General features: G+C 37.5%; 1 long non-coding RNA gene across 1 annotated transcript in view; it reads left to right on the forward strand.

Moving 5' to 3' along the window:
- The first annotated feature begins 3,220 nt into the window (after positions 1-3,220).
- Positions 3,221-18,632, forward strand: part of LOC122802834 — a 39,226-nt gene continuing 23,814 nt past the window's right edge. The window contains exons 1-2 of the long non-coding RNA XR_006364990.1: positions 3,221-3,324; positions 15,208-15,331. This is a non-coding gene — a long non-coding RNA (uncharacterized LOC122802834). The remainder of the gene's footprint in view (positions 3,325-15,207; positions 15,332-18,632) is intronic.

The raw sequence follows: 18,632 nt of genomic DNA on the forward strand, positions 1-18,632 counted from the left end.
TGAAAGACAAATCCCCCTATGAGACCAATCGTAGCAGGAAGGGATTGGTATACAGAATCCATTTCCATATTTTTGGATAAAAATCTTAGGAATTTATTGAGCAACTCAGAAAATATTTTAAGAGATACTGAGCATTTTATTAGAGATCTGTAGGAGTTTTCCAGGAAGGGAGAAATGACTGAACTTACTTTGTTGGTTACACTTGATGTAGTTTCCCTTTTCACAGTAATTCCGAATGAGTTTGGAATCAATAGTGTCACAGAGCTACTAGAGAAAAAGGGAAATTACATGAGAGAAAGGATACAGCTAATACAGATCTTATTGAAACTAGTGCTTGAAAATAACATCTTTATGTTTAGGGACAGACTATGGCAGTGCAATGGTGTTGCAATGGGCACATCATGTGCTAACAGTTATGCAAATGTGGTGATATCAGCATGGGAGGTAGAGAATGTGGAAAGGGGACCCTATAAACAGTACATATTGTTTTTTGAAGGTTTGTGGAATACCTCTTCCTGTTATGGAAGGAGTCAGTAGAACAATTAATGGATTTTGTGGAATGGATTAATAATTCAACACCATTCCTTAAACTTACACTGACTTGGTCATGCTCTGAGGTGAATTTCCTGGATGTCAGTGTAGTGAGGAGAGAGGAAGGGGAATTAAGTACAAAAATGTATAGGAAAGAATGTCATGCTAATAAATTGTTAAGGAAAGATAGTATGCATCCCTAATATGTGTTTAAAATGTCGCACATAAGTTGTATAGGGTGTCAAGGCTTAATGTTAAACTATGACTTTAAACAAGAAGCAGTAAGTACAGAGGTGGTGGAGAGAGGATATAATAAGGATGAAGTACGTAGCAATATGATAGAGATAGAAAAATTAAGGGACACGAGAGCAAATCCCTATTTTTCAGAACCTTGTAAAAACTCTGGGGCTAATATATGTAATGTAATATGTAAGCTTAGAATGTGTGTTAGTTATTCAAGAGATGTAAGAAAATATACCAATATTATCAATACTGATTGGAATCTCTTGACTACAGATAGACAAGTGAGTAAGTTTTTGGACCCACATTCTCAGTTTACATTTATGAATAAAAAATCATTGAAAAGGAGATTGTGTACACCGAAAGATCAGATAAGGCATTCTAAAGACAGAGGGACCAAACCCTGTAAAATATGTCAGTATTGCGAATATATAGATGTAGGAACATAATTTGAACATCCAGATTCTCATGAGGTCTTTCATTTGAGCGTCAATGCAACTTTTAGTACCCCCCATGTAGTATATCTGGCTACGTGCTACTGCTATATGTTGGTAAGACCGATAGAGTGCTCAAGAATAGAATCAGGGAGCATATCTATTATATTAAAAAGAAAAGCATGCTTAATGCTCTTGCAAAGCATGTGTCTGAGACAAGTGAAAGACAGTTTTAAATTTATGGTCTTAGATGTTATGAGAATAAGGGGGTGATATTAGAGCTATAACTGAAGAGTTAAAGGCAAATTGGATTGTGAGGTTGACGGCTGATGTAGGACATGGCTTAAATAACCATGTGCCAATGAGATCTATTTTAAAAAAATAGCCATTGCGTAGCTAATGTTTTTAAATTTTATATGTGCACATATTTTTCTGCATTTGTATTTGATGGTATATCTTTTTAAATGTATACTTTTTTATATATTTTTAGAATCATTTCTTTTTAAATAGTTAAATGGTGTTGTCATGTGATTTGTGATGATAGTATAAAATGGGTGTTTTATCAACAATGTAGATACACCTGAAGAAGCATTTAGTGAAAGCGCTTGTGTCAATAAACAGCTGTGTTGTTTGAAGAAACAGGAGCCTTGCCTTTGCTTTTTTTCTGCATTTATTTTATACATATCTGTTATTTATAAAATTCTCAGAAATTATTTTAGCAAAACAGATGTTTCTTTTTATAATTACTCAAGTGCATCTTCCCTGTTCTGCTGTGTATACATGGAAATGTTTATATAGATGTTGTTTCACCACAAGTAGACTAGCAGTAACATACAAAAAGGATAACATGGAATGCTGGAGATGTGGACACCCTGATGCTGACTGAAAACATAACATTAATTGCAAAAAAAAAATCCCCATTTTGGTTAGACTTTAAATATCTTTGTAAAGCTCTATGGAATGACAACTGTTTAATTTCTGACTCCCTTATCCTTTTCAGTGTTCGTGTTCCTAAAGTCATTCCTAAAATCCAAACATTTTTACCATGGTCTATCCTCTCTATAGCAAGGAAAATTGTTACTAAAAATTGAAAATCCCAATCTACTCCTGTCTTTAAAGTTGAGTTTATTCATCTTGTAAAATGCAGTTGTAAGAATGAGATTGCTACTATAAAAGCAAGGGCATAACTCCTAACTCATCATTTAATTGCTTGGACAAAATTGTCTAATTCTTTAGAGAAATATTAGGTGTTCTCCGATGTATGTTGCTTTTTTTAATTGTTATGGACATTGTATATAGTTTGTTTTTTCCTGTTGCTATACTGTTAAGTTATTGTATTATAAAATGAATAAAAACATTTTGAAAAAAAATATTGCACTGACCTAAGTATTTCTAATAAAAAAGCTAGAGTGTATGCTGAATTCAAATGATCTGACTGGAAATTGTTTTCTGTGAAATAGTAGTGAAATTCCTACAGAGTGTTTACTGAACGTGCATGGTGAAAGTGGGACTGAGTTTCATAAAATACCTGGGATTCACACATGGGAAAACATGAATGTTAACAAGGACAGACAAAATAAATCTGCATTGTTAAGGTTTCTGGTAAAAAGTGCAGATAGAAAGATATCAGATTGCATAGTCTAATTCTACATTCTGCTGAGTCTATGTCACTAAATTAACATATAAAGTACCACTAAAAGACTTTATATGATCATGTATGGAAATAGTTCAAGCAGAACAAAAATGAGTGTAGCATGTATAATGAAAAGTCAGCAGAAAGACTTTTGTTACTATTTGCAGACTGCATGCTAGTTACTAAATGTATAGTTCATATTAAATGATCAGCATGACTGTTGATAAAAGAGGAACAAAGATTTTTATCACATTTGACAAGAGATACATTGATACAATAGATGGGAAACTTCAGTGTAATTGTCAGTTGTACAGGTTATGTAATCACTATGCCATTTCCTTATCTATAACTACAATCTCTCTTAAGTGACAATAAATACAGACTCTGCTTGAAAAACACAACTGAGATATACCTGAGCATTGAAATTTACCATGAATCGCTGGGCATTTCATCTCCTTCTCCTTGTTGTAGTAGCAGGAGTTATTGGTAAGTAATAAATTATTAATAACCAAAGAACATTTTATGAATACATATGTAAAGAAAGAAATATATAAATGTTTTAATCATTCATTCGGTATGAACAAGTTTAAAGCAGGAATAATGCATACTATTGCTACAAAACTAGACACTTGGAATAAATAATAAGTAAAGTTTCTAATTTATTACTTAGCATACGGTAGTGATAAACTGTCACCTGCCCTATAGTATTAAGTTGTATAGTTGTATTTTTCCTTTTCTTTCAATGGAAAACATGTTTCATTGGACTGCATGTGTTCATGGTGGACATCAGTATATTTACATAATGTACTTTTTCTCCTTATGTACATGTGCTACACATTTACACCCGCCTGTACACATTGCATTTAGGAAGTTCATTGTATATGAATTCACCTATTGTATGATGTTCAGTACATATATTTACATCCTTATTCTCTCATTGTTTTAAAGATGTTGTAGGTACTTTTCAAAGATCACATGCAACTATTATTTACACACATCTGCAATCTTTTTCTTTCTTTTGGGATAACAGTTTGGCTTCCCATTTTGCAAATCCAGTTTACAGGATATTCTGTTTCACTTTCCTGCTCACAAACTTTGTCTCTCTCCAGATTTATGAGGGCAGTACGTCTTGTCTTTGCATCATCATGCTTGTCACTTTGATGGTGCAATGCACTTCCTGCTCTGTGTAGGCTGAGTATCATGTTAGTATTGCACACTGGCTGAATGCAGTATGTCCATTTATGAATGGAACAGGTTTTGATTAGCATTCATTTTCTGGGTAAAATCAATGATAAACTATGAAACTCTAATATCTAGCATTACTGTCCAACTGTAACCCTCAATGATTTACTAAAAAATCAACAGTTTTATAATAGGTAGACAGGGGGATGAAAATATGAGGTAAAATCAGAGGCTCTCTGTGATAATTAGGGACAGGTGACAGATAAGATTGAGTGACATTAGGCAAAATGAGAGGCAAATAAGAGTTATGTACATTGTGCTGCATGTTATGTGCTTGTGTAACAGTCAAACAAAAGCAGCTTCACATTTATTTTCATACAAAAATGTGAAATGAAGAATGCATGGGCGTTTGAAGATCAGATTAATCAAAAATGTGTAACTAATATTAGAATTCTAAATTATACAAACATAAGCTTACTGTCCAACTGCACTGCATTGTGTAGAACGCTTTTCATTTGGAATAGAACACAAGCAGTGTCCCACTGTTCCATATTATAAGGTGGTGGTTCTGCTTTCCCTTCTTCGACTGGCTCACAGGTTGCAATTTTATTTTAACTAATCAGCCAAGAGAGATAGATAGAGAGAGAGCGAGAGAGAGACAGATAATGGGTCCAATCAGAGAGCAAATGTCCTCAGGTAAATTGACCAGTCCTGACTCTGCTATTTTTTCACACCATCAAGCTGCAGAAGCTGCAGTTTATAGGATGATCCATTTCTATAGCCCTGTTTACTGTTTTTATATTTTTTTTTATTCTTTTGTGTTTTTGTTGCTGTGGAATTGGTTGGATTGTCTGCAAAGGATGCCTACTGAACCTGCTAATTTAAGCTACTAGGGCTGTAGTAATTTGGGGAGGGGGGGGGTCTTCTGAAATGTATTAAAAAAACATACCTGTTCTGACCTGTCCCAGATTTTAGCTCCAGGTTTTGTCCTGGCCCTCCTAGAAGTTTTAGTTTTTCTTGTAAATTCCTGATGAACACTTAATGTCAGACATTTAGAAAGTACATTTGGATGCAAATTGCATTGCTCTAATAACTTTGAGTAAACTATAATATAACCTTCAGTGAATATGTAATAAATTGTACCTGGTTGTAGGCCAACTGTCCCTCATAACATTTAGATCCATCCTTGATTCATGAACAATGAAACTGAAAGCTACTATTTGCAGAAGTTGTTCTGAGGTATCATCGGGGCTGTAGTATGAGGAAAGGGAAACTATACTGTTTTAAAATGTTTTAGTATGCCTCTAAACTATCCCTGACTTTTGCCTCATATTTTTTGCCCTGTCCCTTCGAAAAGTTTTTATTTTTCTTCTACATCACTAATAGTTATAGTCAATATCAGGCATTGATGGTATAGTTCTATTGGCATTATAAGTGAATTAAAATAATGTGTTAAAAATGCACCACTGTTCCCCATTATGTTTGATCTTCGGGACCATTGGGAGCTATGAGGCAGCAGTTTGTTCTGATTTTTTTATTATTAGGGCTGCAGCATGGGTGGGTGGGTGGAGTCTTCTGACAGATAATATGCATACTTCTGAAGTGTCCCTGACTCTGACTCATAGTTTTGCCCGTGTCTTGTAAAAGTTTTGATTTTTCTGGTAAATCATTGTACATTAGTCAGTCAATGCCTGATATTAAAATTAAACCATCATGCTTTCTGTTCATAAAATGCATGTTAATGCAAAACTTGAAACACAAAAATGTCATGCTTTTTCTTCAGAAAATACACACTGATGCAATATATGTCTATTAACTTAATGAATTAAAATAAAATGAATTTTTAGGGTCTCTATCATATGTTCGAAGTTTAACAACTTGGAATGTCATATAATCAAACTTATATGTTCAAAGTTGTAAAACTTCGAGCATATGATAAAAAAAAAACAGAAAAGAAACTAACATGACTACTGTAAGCAGGGGGGGCAAGCCCCCCTGCCCACCCCATGCTACTTAAATATACCAACTCAGTTACCGCACTTTAGTGATGTGAGATTGCCATAGGGAATATTTCCCTATACTTCACTGTAGTGCTGTCTTGGAGTTGGTATTGGGGGCACAGCCCCCCACATGGGGGGGTGCAAGAAGGCTTGCCCCTTCTTACAGCAGGCAGGTAAGTGTTGTTTCTTTTTTTTTTTTTTTTTTTTTTTTTTTATCATATGTTCAAAGTTTTACATCTTCAAACATATAAGTTTGATCATTTGACGTTCAAAATTGTTAAACAAACATATGATATAGACCAGAATTTTTATTGAAGAATTTGATAACACAAATGTACATTGTGCTTTTGATTGAAAGACCACTTTGGCCATGCACTCTGGAAATGGTACACTTCCACACAGTGTGAGAATAGGGTGTTCCACATTTTGGCCTTTTGTCACACATTATTATGGCTTGTGCTCCACATTAGCCCGTTAAGAGGTTGAGACCTATGCTTATAAGTAAAACTGACCCAATCTGAAAATCCTCCCTCTATACATCTTTCTCCTTCTTGCTGATTATGTAATAGACTCTGCTGATCCCAACATGATGTCAGCACATCAGCAAGGAAACAGAACTTCCTGCAGCGTAAACAGCAAGCTAGGGCTATGGACAACATTTGTTGGAAGAGATCATAGGAGATTACAAGGCTATTGAACTGGAGGTCATTTTAAGCATAGCCATTTCAACCAAGTGTAATATTGTAGAGGTACCCACGGTGGTGGTGCTGTGGTAGCATTGTCGCCTCACAGTAAGATGCTGTCCGGTTTGATTCTCAGCTAGAGCGTCTTCTGTGTGGAGATATGTGTGAATGGGCGTACCTTCATTGAAGGTTGTGTGTCAGAGCTAGTAACTTGACAAGTAAAAATCAACTACCAATCATTAGTGGACCGGAGTTCCGCTGTGGTGACCCCTACCTGGGAAAAGCCAAAAGACACAAACAAACTAGTCAGTACCTAAGACTGCATTTAGTGATGACTGTCTATGTCAAGGAGGGTTGTGGGTGCTATCCCCAGTAAGAATTTACAGTGCCCCATCCACTCATCCAGGTTCCTGTTGAACAGTGTTATAGAGGTACTCTATTTCACATGAAATGGTAGACTGTTCCAAAGACATGGCAGTTGCCGTGAGGTAAATCAGTCCCTCCAGCATGTCCTATTTCTATTTAAGTCACAGCCCATATTTAAGTCCCTGGAATGGGTAGCCCTAGACCCATTTGATTTATGAATATGCAGCAAATTCATTAGGTTTGGGTCTTGAGTTGCTCTGTAGGCCAAGCATAAGTCTCCCCTAAAAAGTCTATACAGTACAGAGTATAGTGACAGTGATTTTAGTCAGTCCATATAAGGCATGTGCTGGAGGCCCTTGATCATCTTTGTTAGAAAACTCTGAGGTCTCTCTAATTGCTCTAGGTGCTTAGTATGGTACATACCAAATGGGACATTATACTCAATTAGGGGCTGGATAAGTGCCAAGTATACAGGAGGTATAACTTCTTTTCCTCTCAAGATGATGCCTTTACTAATCAAGTGAGCTACATGAAAAGCTTTCCTTACAATGGTAGATACATGGTGGTCGAAGTTACGATTGTGGTCAACCTATGATCCAAGGCCCTTTACCACTTCACGGGTACTTAGGGTATTGTTATTGATTTGATAGTGTGAAGGGACATTGTGCCGAAGGGAATGATGATGCATTTCTTTGCATTTAGTTTGAGTCCATCACTAATACAGCAGTCACTGGTCTGTGTGAGACTCTATTGGAGTATACTGACATCATTTTGGGATTCGGTGATTGCATCGAGTTTGCAGTCATCCGTGAACTTCGTCAGCCACAACCCTTTAGTTTTGACCTGAACTTCTGAGAAGTATATACCAAACAGTAGGGGACTCAACACTGACCCCTATGGCACCCCACTGGTAACAAGTCTGCTGGTTGATGTGAAGCCACCCACTTTGATAGTGTGTGTCTGGTTTGTGAGCCACTTGGCAATCCATCTTACAATGAAGGGGTTTATATTCACGATTTTTAAAACTCAGAACTGTGAAGCTACTTCCTGTATCCAAGTTGAAGGGTTTGATTTTTTTCTAGCTTTATTTGCCCACTGTCTGTCTCTAAACAAGTCACTTAAATAGACAGTGCTCCTGTGTTCATTGGGCTTACTTAAATTAAAAAAAATGTCTAAAATGAAATAAAAAAAAAATACAAGTTTGTATGAAACTTAATAAAACATAACCTTGTCTGCGACTAAATATGTTTAAAGGAATGCTTCTTTATATGTAGTACATTAATTGAGATGTAATAAACTAATACCAAGCCAACAGGCAGTTTTACATTGTGAGCTCATTGCTTAGTCCTCCAGTGCTGATTTTTTTTAACTCACAGTGCATTTTTACGTCCTGTAGACATATCATAACTACTTCTAAATAACTATATGCCATCTTTATCATGAGTAGCTGAATAAAAATACTGTTGCTATCAATCCAAAAAAAAAAGCAGTATTTCACTAAAAATGTAATGCAATAATTTGCCGTTCGGTTATACAGCTTCATATCATAAGATACTGATTTGAGAATCAGATGTAGCATTTCCTTAGAAAATATTAAAAAATGAAATATGGGTTGAGGTTACAAGATTTTAAATCATACATGATGGTACAATGTAAAATAATTCCTACAGAGAAACATAAGTGATTTTTTTTAAAAAAACACCCTCTCCAAAGGTGTGTTTTAAAATTGTCAGTGACGTTTCAAATATTTATTTATTTTTTTATAATATATATATTTTACAGTAATCTTATAGTTAGCTAGCATAGGATGACAATCATTTCAGCAAAAGTTACTCTGAGTTTGAGCAAAATTCATGTTGGTGGTTCATATCTTGCTGGCTTATTGCACCATAATCCATCCAAAGTAAGTATAACAATAAGTAATTGTAGACATTAGACTATAGTAATCATTCTGTGTATGTGGCATGGATGCCTGAAACATGACTGACAAATCTAGGCTTTCATTATAAATTATTTGTATTCATTTACATATGTAATTAATTAATTATAAAATAAACAAGAAGGGAGTGTTTGGGTGTCAGGGGGATTAACAGCTTTGTTCAGTTATTTTGATAAAATAACTGCATAACAGAGGATATGCAAGCAGATTCATCAAATTTTCATCAGCATTCTGTTTTTCTTCATGAAAAAGCCTTCATAGTTTGATTTGGTTCTGCCATGGGCTGAAGTCCACCCAGTAAGAAGGGCAACACATCACATACGTTTTAACATCTTCTTCATTCCAGAGAGTTTTAGTATCTTGACTTGTTGCTCTTAGGAGCAGTAAATGCTATTATCAGTTTACAAGTTCCTGAACACACACCTCCTCAACAAACATACTTTAGTATGTGCAATAAATTATGAACACGGGAAGGAAACAGGAAGAAATAGAAATCATAAAGCAAGATTCCAGGAATCCCATTCTACAACAATTTCCTGACATTTTGTCAAAATCAGCTATGAGATCACCTCATTTAATAGAAGTCTTGTAACAGTAGTCTCATCTTTGTGCTACATCCATCTGAGCACTGTAGTGTTCCAAGCGTAGAATAGCCTGTAGCAGCTGCTTGGAACAAATATAGCAAGAATTTGCTACAGTTCAAAAGAAAAAGGAAACTTACTTTTTCTTTTTTTTTTTAAGAAACCAAAGAGTAATAGTTATTCATGCTTGATATAAATTGTAGTAACTAATTGCAATAAACTTATTTTTTCTTCATGTTCAGAGAAAAGCTTTTTTTCACAAGGTGCAAGATTGGGAGACAGCACCTCTGAATCCTTGGTTGGAAATTGAACACAGGTTCATAGGTAGGTGCTAGGCTATTTTCCCTAGGGCCTATACATGCCTAGCCAAAAAGGTACCCTGGCTTTCACCACCCAAGAAAATTATTTTCCTGTGCCCCTGTCAAGCAGAACCACAGATGTGATCCCCGGGGTGAATTTCCTATTTCCCATCCAATCATTAAGATATTTATTGAAGAGTGCTAATGGGGAGCTCTGTTTGACATAGATAGGTAGTCTGTTCCAGAGTATGGGAAGTCTCTGGGACAGAAATCTATCCCTCCAGCATGTTCTGAATATTGTAGTGACAAGGTTTAGGTCCCTAGAGCGTGTAGCTCAGAGGGACTGGCATTTCTTTTAGTGGAGCATGTCCAACAGCTCTGGGTTTGACATAGTATATTAGGCAGAGATCGCCTCTGAGTTGGGTGATATACGATGAAGTAAAGCTGGTGTTTTTTTTAGACAGTCTGCGTAAGGCATCTGTTTGAGGCCAGTAATCCTTTTTGTGAGGTATTTTTGCGGTCTTTCCAGTTGTGGTAGATGTCTTCTGAGGTACATACCAAAATGGGCTTTGTACTCTATAATGGGTCTAATGAGTGATGAGTAGAGGGGAACAATTACCTCTTTTTCTGGATGAGAAACCTTTTATGAGGTGTGCCACATAGAAGGATTTCCTGACCACTGTGGCGATGTGATTATCAAAGGAGAGACTACTGTCCACCTGTATCCCAAGGTCTCTTATCACACTTTCAGTGTTAAGTAGACTACCGCCTATGTGGTAGTTCATGGGTGCAGAGTTTTTACCAAAGGGGATGACAATGCACTTTTTGGCATTGAGCTTGAGACCATGGTTTTGACACCAGGCATCTGTCTCAGTGAGGCCCTTTTGTAGGATGTCCACATCATTAGGAGTTTCAATTATGGCTCCTAGTTTGCAATCATCTGCGAATTTAGTTAGCCAAAGACCTTCTGTGTTAGCCTGTACTTCAGAGAAGTAGATACCAAACAGGAAAGGACCCAGGACTGAACCCTGTGGTACTCCACTTGTCACTGGTCTGAAGTCTGATTTGGAGTCTGCTACTTTCACAGTGTGGGTTCTGTCAGTAAGCCGGTTGGCAACCCATTTTGTGACATAGGGATTTATACCTAGTTTAGTGAGTGTATCTATAATTCCAGAGTGGGGTATGGTGTTGAATGCCTTGGCGAGATCTAGATAGGCTTTGTGAACCACCTTACCCTCATCTATGGCTTTGGTGACTACTTCAAAGAATTCTATCAGGTTTAGGAGACATGATCTGCCTTTTACAAACCCAAACTGTGTGAAGTCCAGAGTTTGGAGATCTCCAATGTCTTTGTTTAGGAGTTCCAAGATGATACGTTCCATGGCCTTGCAGACCAGGCTCGTCAGGCTAATGGGGCAGTAGTTCCTGGGGTCTGTTGTGGCTTCCCCTTTGTGGAGTGGGATAACTGTTGCTGTGCACCATTCAATGGGCACAAAGCCTGAGGTGAGGCTATGATTGAACATGGTACTTAGATAGGATGCCAGTTCATTCTGTAGTTTGTGTAGAAGGCAGCCTGGGATGTTGTCAGGTCCCATAGATGCTGTGTTCTTGGCTTTGGAGCATGAGGTTTTTACCTGTGCAGCCGTGATAACAGGAACTTTGCATTCTTCTGGTATAAAGATGGTCCCTTTAAGGGGTGAGAGGGGGGAAAAGTTAGCACTGAACCCTTCTGCCAGGATGTTGGCAATATCAGTTGGTTCTGTATATTTAGTGTCATTGTGCTGTAACTCAGAGCAGATCTGAGTGTTGCCATTGAGATTCTTGACATAGCTATAGAATGCTTGGTGGTTGTCTTTAGAATCAGTGGCGATTTTGTTTTCATAACTAGCTTTGGAGAATTTTATGAGGGATCTCAGCTTCTTACTGAGGCTGACCAGGGAGTTCCTACAATCATGGGATTTTACTCTTTTTTGCAACAGTTTCTTTCTTCTGTTGCAGAGTTTGTTTATGGCAGAAGACCACCAGATTGACTTTCTTTTTTTGGAGGATAGCATCTTGGTTCTGTTAGGGATAGCATGATCCATGCTCTCGTGTAAGTGCTTATAAAGTGCATTTGAGTAGGATTCAGCAGTCATACCTCTATTGTCCATCTGCATGGGTGTCATGAAGTTTGCCACTTCTGTCTTAAGAAGTGTGAAATTGGCCTTGGAGAATTTTTTTACGGTTGTTTTCCTAATGGAGGGTGGGAGCGGGATGTGGATGTCTAGGGTGATTAGCTTGTGGTTGGATCTGACCAACGAGGAGCTGACTTCTGGTGTGGAACACCAGTCACCCATGATGGTGATTACCAGGTCTAGGATATTGCTGCACCTGGTGGGGGTGTGGATAAGTTGATCCATGGCATTGGAATTGATGATTTCCAGAAAACGTTGAGCAAGAGTTGAGTTGGTACTTGAGTAGTTTTCCCAGTTAATGGTAAGGTAGTTGAAATCACCCATTATCAGAGTGTTGGGCTGTGCCTTAATATTTTCCAGTGTATCAAGAAAAGAAGAGTGGGAATCTGGGGGCATGGTGGGGGGTCTGTAGCAAGCTACAATCTGGATTGCGGTTTTGCCCAGAGTTAGTTGAACTTGGATAATCTCGGATGCTTTATGCTGAGCAACTAGCTTGGAGGTGTGGATATCCTTAATGAATATGGACACGCCTCCACCTTTAGTGTTTCGGTATGGGTTTGGTGGCTGAAAGGTGTGGTATGAATTATAGCCTGGTAATACAGGGATGCTCTCTGGAGCTTTGAACCAGGTCTCTGTCACTGCACAGATGTCAATGTTCTCCATTTTAAGGAGGGTCTCAAGTGAGTGCATTTTGAGGTTTAGACTTCTAGCATTGAGCAGCATTATCCTCAGATTTTGCTTGCTTGTACCTTTTACAGTGGTGAATTTGTCATTTGAACCTTGCCTAAAAAAAGCACTATAGGGATGGCAAGAGCCTTTGCCAGTATCCGGAATCCCAAGGGCGACAGGTGCAGACCATCTCTGGCAAAAAAGCATGGTCTGTCAATCATGTCATCCCAGGCAGACAGATACTGGATTCCCTAAGAATGACACCAGAAGTTTAGCCAATTGTTGAAGTCAATAATTTTGTCCTTGTACTGTGGTATCATTCTGGGTGATGGCAGGATGCTACTCAGGGCTAGGGTCATACCTGCCTGGGATACAAGATCAGAGAGCTCCTCCATGTCTCTTTTCATGTAGTCCAGGGAGGTACGTCTCAGGTCATTCACACCAACATGGACAATGACAGAGTCATATTTGTACTTGTTGTGGAGTGACTGAGTGTGTGCGTTATGTGGTGTATCCTGGCACCTGACAGGCAGCTGACAGTAACTTTTTCCTTGTTTAGCCTGGTGAGTGGAACATCAGTGTGCCTGACTATGGACTCACCTATGACTAGAGTGTTGGGTACGTTATGCCTTATGGGCTATAGTTGAGTGGCACACTGAGTATGTGGGCTATGTGTCATTTGGGTTGTGTTGGGGTTGTGGAGGTTGCTTGCATTTCTGCTTTGGAGGTCTCTGTTGTTTGGGCAGATTTGTACAGAGAGCCTCCGTGAATGTAGGTGTGTGTTTTGTGCTTCTGTGTGTGTGTTTTGGTGGTGTAGGTTTTGAGGGACTATGTGATGAGTGTGGTGCAGTGCAAGTGTTTACCTTTTCCTCTTGACTGTCTAGTCCAGTCTTCAGTGAAAAGAGCTTTGTTTCCAGTTTGGCTATACAAGTGCATCTCTCACAGGTCATAGTGTTGGGTGGTAGGAGGAGAGGGTTGTCTGTGTACATAAGGCAATTGCTGCATTGTCCCAAGATGCCCAGATTCATCAGGTAGACAGGAGAAAACACTGGGATCTGACCTTTAGACATGCCTGAATAGGTGCTTATTTATTAATAAGTACTAAAAACTGTTTTCCTCTAGACAAGTGGAAAAAGTTAAGTGCTGTAGTAATTTGTAACTTATTTAGTGCTTACAATGAGTTCTGAACAAGTGTTGAGCTCAAAGAAACAGATTTGAGTACTAAAACTAAAAAGCTGGCTAGTTGCAAGGGAGAAGAACAGACTTTATGGCACCAGGAATAGTTTAACCCCAGTTAAGTGGGGGGGGGGGGATTTAGGAGCTCACAAAGAGTCCTTGACACAACAAATCCATATCTGGACAAGATCTGCCACAGGAAATGGGGGAAGCCAGCTTAGAATCTTCTGGAAGCAAGCTTTGAATCTTCAGTTTTCCACATGGTTGCCACTGCCTGTAATGTGACAAAGAGAATCTTAATAGATAGGTACTTAGATTACATTAAGAGAAGATATTTCTCTTTTTAGCTTAGAAGCAGCCAGCATAATCTGTTTGGATGTAGGTTTGCTGAAAATAAGTGTTGCTGATTTTCTAGCCAAAAAGAAAAATAACTAGTCCAAGTGAAGCTTTGTACTTAACTGTCTAGAAACTCTTTTTTTTAAGCCAGAGGCACAGACAGCTGTTCAACACGAGGGAGAGTCTGATATCACTTCTTAGAAAAGGTCAAGATTTTCTTTTATGCTTTTCTTGTAAAAACAATGTTAGGCTTCCAAATTATGAAGCAGTTATACGTAGAGTTTTTGATCACTAATTATTTTAGGTTACTTTAAAATGAGATGTAAACCTATACTAGCATTGTAATATTGGTCAGTGACGTGCAAGGTCTGTAAAATGGTACTGAAATTTAAACAGTGATATCAATATGAATTTCTTATATTACCTTTTCCTGTATAAATACTGTTGTAAATCAATATTCCTTTAAATGCAGGGTTGTTGGTGAGGAGGTGGTTACACTATTTGTAAACCTGGAGTTCCTGCTTGTAAATTCTCAGCTCAGATATATACAATGTTCTATGCTTCCAGTACTTCAGAGTTTGATTCCCTTCTTTTCCATTTGCCTGCTAGGTTACTCTGGCCTGGGGGTTGGCATGATGGTCAGAGTGTTTACTTCATAGAGTCACAGGTACAGGGCTTGATTCTCACCATTGAAAAGAAGAAAATGACCCACAAGGGCAGCTAGCCTAGTACTTACCAACTTAAATCAATTAATGAGATGGTGGTCATGCAATGAGTCTTAAAGAGATCCATATTTATCTGTGCTCTACACTGGTCAAAAATGCAAATAAACTGAACTGATATTTTATGTAAATGCACTGATTTCTGTTTACAATGCACAGATTTGTTTTTCACATGTAGAAACATGTTAAGAAATTAAATGTAGACCACTACTGAAATACAATTTATGCATTTTTGTTTTAAGGTACAACAGATGGAACAGAAGCCCGACCTCCAGCATGTGGAGATAGAGGGTATTGCTTTCCCGGCCGTGTGTGCCCTTCACCTCGAGTTAAAATTAATGGAAAATGTTCAACTGGCTATATATGGTAAAAGAAAAAAAGAAAAATATAAAAATGAGATAATTTAAAAAAGTAATACAAGCTAGAAATAGACAATGCATAGTAACAGCTAATTTATATTACTTTGCTTTACATACTGGCCATGGCAGAAAAAAAAGGTAAGTTATATATCTCATCTGCACTATTAAGAAGCTAGTTTATTTTATTTACCCCTTATTATTCCCCTAATGGTGGTGTACTACTCATCCAAGGTATTTGCTAAGGATTCTGAGGTGTTGCAGTCCACCTCTCTTACAGGTAACCCATTCCATTTATCAAACAGTCTTTCAGTCCTAAATTGTTTCCCAATGTCAAAGTGGAACTTTGACCATTAGTCTAAGTTTGACCCCACTTACATCCTTCACCTTTCTTCTTCAGCTGCAAACCATCACATATCATGTCACCCCTTTCTTGCTTATCATTAATACAGAACTCATTTAGCTGCAATAAACCCTTCCGATAGCACCTGTTCTCTATATTATTTATTGTCATGGTAACCTTTATTTGTACCTTCTCAGCTAGACTGGTTTCCACATCCCTGCATGACACAAGTATTGAATATATTATTAAGACTGAGACCTGAGCAGGAATCTCTAAAGAGATGAAATAGCTTGCCTGTCCGTGAAGTCTCTTCCCCTAGGGATATAATCCAGTATCATATTGTCCATAGATACAGCCTTCCAAGTTTATACCTTCTAATTCATTTTATTGTTATGAGCACGCTATGTTCTTTTATCTGATTTCACCTTTGTGCCCAGCTGGCATCCTTTTTAAGTGCATATAGATAGATAAATAGAAACATACACACATATACATTACACACACACACACACACACACACACACACATATATGCACACACATACACACACACATATACATACACACACACACACATACACACACATTATATAATAGTGTCTAGCTATAAAAATCTAGGTAGATATAGATATAGTTGTACATGTACTTTAATCTAAGCATACATATGTATAAAAAATAAAAATAAAAAAAACTTTTGCACATCATTCAGCATGCTCTGAGACACAATTTCAGAGCATGAAACAATAAAATAGTACTTGTTTGTAGGGGAAGGTCCTACTGCATCCCTCAAGTTGGGGTTGATCCCCCACATCCCCTGCTAATTATATATACTAAATCTGAGATCACACAATACATGGGAAAGGGTGTATTCCTCAACTATGGTGATTTTGCAGTCTTGTACATTTACTGACCATCTTTTTTCTCAACTAAAATAGATATAAATAGGCATCTTCTTCTTTGCTATAATTTACAAACTCTATAATTTATATTATTTGTGAAGTGTAAGCAGTAGAAAATGTTCTGTAGTTATATTAGTCATATTTTTTTCTGAATGTATCCGATTGCATTGTAACTTAGTTTGTTACCTTAATATTGTATATAGTTAGATAGTCATAGTTTGACAAGGGGAGGAATGTTAAGTAGATTGAGGAGGGGTTCTCTGGATTTATAATATTTTGTTCTTTTATGGGGTGATTGGGAAAGAACTAGATGTCAGGAAGTTACTGCACTCCATAATATTACAGAGTTAAATGTAAGACCTTGCTTCACCTTCCTGGATCATAATAGTTCCGTGGAAGCAAGCTAGTGTGCTTTGGATGCAAGTTGTATGGGCAGTCACTCATGCTTGAGTTCATAGTACCCCATGAACAGTGTCTTTATTGTATATTGAGTCAGATTCCATCAAAGGTAAATTTTGCAGCATTTTTGTAGAATTGTGTTTGAATGCTGTTTCATTGGTGCTCAAAGTACATGTTCAATAAGGCATGCTAGTTAGTAGTCAATACTGTAAGTATATGGGAAAATGGCATTCACTTACATGAGTAACTAGGGGTTTATAGTTATTGTAAGATAGTGGAAGGGGGATTTATGTTTAAGAGAAAGGGAATTTTAGGGTTAGGAAGTAGGATGGAAGGGTTAGGGTTAGGTAGTGATCATGTAATTTAAGTTTAGGGAGCTAGAGGGGGATCTTTGGGTTACAGAATGATTGAGAAATGTAGGTTTCAGAAGCAGGAGGGGAGTGTTAGGATTAGGGAGTGATTGGTGAGATTAAGGAGCAGGAGGGTACTTTTACTTTTAGTAAGCAATTGGAGAGTTTTGGTTTTGAAAGCAGGAAAGGGATCTATTAAGGTTAAAGAGTGACTGGTATTTTTAAATTTATGGAGAAGGAAGGGAGTTTTAGGATGGGCTCTGGTCAGGCTATGTAGCTCAAAAGGATTGATCTGAGGAAGAGTTATATGATGGGAGACTCAGGCCTGAAGAAGGTACAGGACTTGCGATTTTAGGCCATTCAATGCTTTTAGCTGTGTTTGGTGGGTTGGCATTTGATGAAATATTCATCATTGTAAGTGGATTTATTCTAATTAGATAGAGCCATTACAGTAATATGTTTGCAAAAAATATAGTTATTTCCCAAGCAACTACCAGTTAGTAATAAAGTGATTTGTGATGTTTCTGAAAATGTAAGAGTATTCTTTTTGGAGCTGTGATCCTAGTTATCAATAAAATTACTTAATGCAACATTTGGCATGTTCAAGGAGTACAGACTAAGTAATCTTTCCACTAGAAGACTTAATATTTTTGATATACCATAGTCTATGCTTCTAGCCTCACTTTATGTCCCATGGTGCAATTAAATTAATGCCTGATACACCTAATTAAAGCCTTGTATAATTCTCCAAAACATTTGAATCTACCTGGTGACTGAAATATGGTTTTAAAATGTAATATTGAAAGGAACATTTTTTATTAACCCCATAAGTTAGCCCCATAAGTTAGCATACAGACTCTTCAAGTATTATTTGCTTTATATGCATTAAACATCTATACATACATTTTGTTATTATTCCTTTGTAAGACATTCACGTCCTAGTTATTTTACTTTTCAGTGTCCTGCTGGCTCCATTATATGGACTAATCAACCCTTTGCTATGACCCAGATGAACTGATATTTCATTAATGGGTAGATGTTGGGAGTAGTAAGTAGCCATTGCCAGCTCACTCACACTGGAGCAGAGAGCCTTCCAGCTCCAGGTCTTGGTGCAATTCTTCCCAACAAGTGAAAGTTTTCTATGGATGATTTTATATATATACTGGGTCTTTAAGATTGCCAAGCAAAGCCAGTGATGTTAGTACTCAGAGCATGGGAGGAGGGGTGTGAGCTGGGAGACATATTGGTGCCTCATGGTGACACGACTGCTTATCATACTATGAAGTGGATGAGGTTAGGATGTAATAGATAAATGTCATGC

Source organism: Protopterus annectens, chromosome 5.part0 (genome assembly GCF_019279795.1).
Source record: "Protopterus annectens isolate FY-2018-M chromosome 5.part0, PAN1.0, whole genome shotgun sequence".
Classification (NCBI taxonomy): Eukaryota; Metazoa; Chordata; order Ceratodontiformes; family Protopteridae; genus Protopterus; species Protopterus annectens.